At 40.0% G+C, this 3136-nt stretch overlaps 1 long non-coding RNA gene across 1 annotated transcript; it reads left to right on the top strand.

Moving 5' to 3' along the window:
• Positions 1 to 940: 940 nt before the first annotated feature.
• LOC143259534 (uncharacterized) lies at positions 941 to 2860 on the top strand. Its single transcript, XR_013033530.1, has 2 exons — positions 941 to 2113; positions 2204 to 2860. It is a non-coding gene; the product is annotated as an uncharacterized LOC143259534 (long non-coding RNA).
• Positions 2861 to 3136: the final 276 nt, after the last annotated feature.

Consider the following 3136-nt stretch of genomic DNA (forward strand, 5'->3'; position numbering starts at 1 on the left):
AGTTTTGGTCCTTCGAGCCGGATTCACTTAACTGTGGACGACCTGTGAACGTGAATTCCACCTCAACAACGGCAATAGTGTTCGTGATAGTGACATATGGTGTTAGTGAATCATCATCTCAAGTTATCCTAGTCACACGACATACCGGTCTCTTGATTCAAAGGGCTGCTATATTTTTATCTTTCACCCGGATAGGGAATCCTACAAGTTTTGGTCCTTCGAGCCGGATTCACTTAACTGTGGACGACCTCTGTGAACGTGAATTCCACCTCAACAACGGCAATAGTGTTCGTGATAGTGACATATGGTGTTAGTGAATCATCAACTCAAGTTATCCTAGTCACACGACATACCGGTCTCTTGATTCAAAGGGCTGCTATTTTCATCTTTCACCCGGATAGGGAATCCTACATGTTTTGGTCCTTCGAGCTGGATTCACTTAACTGTGGACGACCTGTGAACGTGAATTCCACCTCAACAACGGCAATAGTGTTCGTGATAGTGACATATGGTGTTAGTGGTTCATCATTTCAAGTTATCCTAGTCACACGACATACCGGTCTCTTGATTCAAAGGGCTGCTATTTTCATCTTTCACCCGGATAGGGAATCCTACAAGTTTTGGTCCTTCGAGCCGGATTCACTTAACTGTGGACGACCTGTGAACGTGAATTCCACCTCAACAACGGCAATAGTGTTCGTGATAGTGACATATAGTGTTAGTGGTTCATCATCTCAAGTTATCCTAGTCACACGACATACCGGTCTCTTGGTCAAACGGCTCCTGTTTGGTAACAAAACTGCCGCCAATCTAAGAGTGTTCGTAAACCATGTGCAACAGCTCATGGATTACATCAACACTTCAACTTTGTGGGATAATAGGGCTATCGGCGAACTACCCACATTAAAAAAAATAGTAACGTGCCAGGGTAATACCTCATTGGGTGGTATGGAAATTTACCCATCTAATTTAAATCAAAGCAGATAAAGATTGTATGTTTTGATAACTATTCTATTTATTGCTAAACAGTGACGTATACAAAATACAATACAAAAAGTCAGTAAAGCAGTCTACAGTAATCCTCGTAATCGTACATCGAAACCGTAAAACGTGTTCATAAGCCGTATTTATTATAATATAATTCCGGATCGTTATCTGTATCTTAAACCGCAATCGTGATCGTAGCCGTGTTCGCAAATCGTAATCGTAATCGTAATCATGAGCATGATCATAAATTGCGTGTCGACGTTCATCGCGATCTCGTTCTGCTGTTGCCTGTGACCTGTGAGCGCATCCTTTTATTGGTGCGCTGATCAACCGTTACGAGTCTTCCTTCGAATTTGTCTGTTCCGTTCGACCAGTGTCTAAGGCTTGTCGAACGTCCTAGCAGCGTCGCGATGTTTAGGTCGCGAGCACCGATCGGTCAGGGTGATTTTGGAGATCGCTCCGAAATCGCAACGTATTTGCAAATGCTCTGGTGGTCAATTTTCGGCATTAGTATCCTCATTATTAGTTTCCTCATTAGTATCCTCAGCATGCATATACATATACAGAAAGGGGTGATTCCTGCGTTCATTTGAAGTAACTTTTTTCTTAGCGAAAATGCTATTCGCGGCTTTGCTTATGAGTTATCAACGAAAAACAGTGACCAATAAGAGACGAGATCAGTTGTCGCGGGGCGGTCCATCCGACGAGTGCATGAAGCCCAGTTCCGCTCATTGGCTCGGTCTTTCATTGGTCACTGTTTTTTTGTTAATAACTCGTAAACAAAGCCAAGGATTGCATTTTCGCTAAGGCAAAAGTTACTTCAACTGACCCCAAGAACCCCACATTTTCCGATTTTGACCATTTTTTGGTACACCCTGCATAATGACATCTGTCACAGTTGACTAGAGTGCTACTCAATCATGTCACATCAATTTCGTTATACTTTTCAATTTTAAACAATTACAATATAATGTGGAGTCGCCAACATGGACAGTGGTGCCTGGACAATGCTAACAACGTGGATCGCAGGAGATCTCTGCTATTGGCCGCCAATGACACAAAGTCGTTTTTAATAAGAGCTATTAAAAAATTGAAGCCTTTCCGTACGACGGGATTCCAATATAGGGTGAGAATTTTTAGAAATGCCGCTTTTGATAAGTTACAATTATTGTACACCATAAATGTAGAATTACAATATGCCATTAAATGCTTCTAGACGATTTTATGACGGCTCGAAGGAAGGCCAAAGCAGCGGAGAAGATCAGCGACCTACAGTTGGAAGTTGAGTCCAGGACACCGGGTGAATACTGGTAAGGATGACTCCTTCATTAATGAGGAGTCGGCGTTATGTCTGCCACCAAAATTAAATAAACGGGGGAAGATAGGTATGTATTCTGACGTTGCCGAAATGTGACGTCACTCTTCCGTTAGTCGCGATGGTAGAGACCGTCTTTACCAAAGGCATTGAAGGATTTAAAAACTGCAGATTTCTCACTGTTTTCGGTTAAAATCGTGATAGAATTGCGATCTTTGTGATCCTTAATTTGTTGTAACTCATAACATCGTGAACCGATTTCGATAAAATTTTCAACGTACATATAAGGTACCGAGATCTACGAAAGGCGTCTAGTAAATTTTCGTTATAGGGTCAGATAAGAGAGATATTTATTTTTTTGTCATTCGAAATAATAGCAAAATTAAAAAAAAAAATCATACCAGTCACCGTCTAGTAAACTAGTCCCTCTATCATCTAAAAAAAAATTTGAGCCATTTAGTTCAGTTTTAAAATAGCTATTGCGTCTTAAAAGGTGTACAAACACTTTTGTAGGACACTGTGTAACGAAAACAAGAAATAAATATTACGATATTGGAACTGGATTCTGGTTATATTTGTTTTTTCCTTTATTTTTCATAGAGAATTAAATTTCTGTGAAAGTCATTTTAGCACGGTCAAGCCCTGCGTTTCTTTAATTTGATGTGTATGTGTGTGTGTGTGTACCACCTCTAGTTCGACACTTTTTCACGGTTACATTTTTGTTTCTCTACATCAGGGGTGTCAAACTCAAAAGCTAACTTGGGTCAAATAAACAATGCTTAACTTTAATTAACAAATATTTTTATTTTGACTAATACATTTTAATAAACATAT

The sequence above is a fragment of the Megalopta genalis genome, chromosome 5, assembly GCF_051020955.1.
Source record: "Megalopta genalis isolate 19385.01 chromosome 5, iyMegGena1_principal, whole genome shotgun sequence".
NCBI lineage: Eukaryota > Metazoa > Arthropoda > Insecta > Hymenoptera > Halictidae > Megalopta > Megalopta genalis.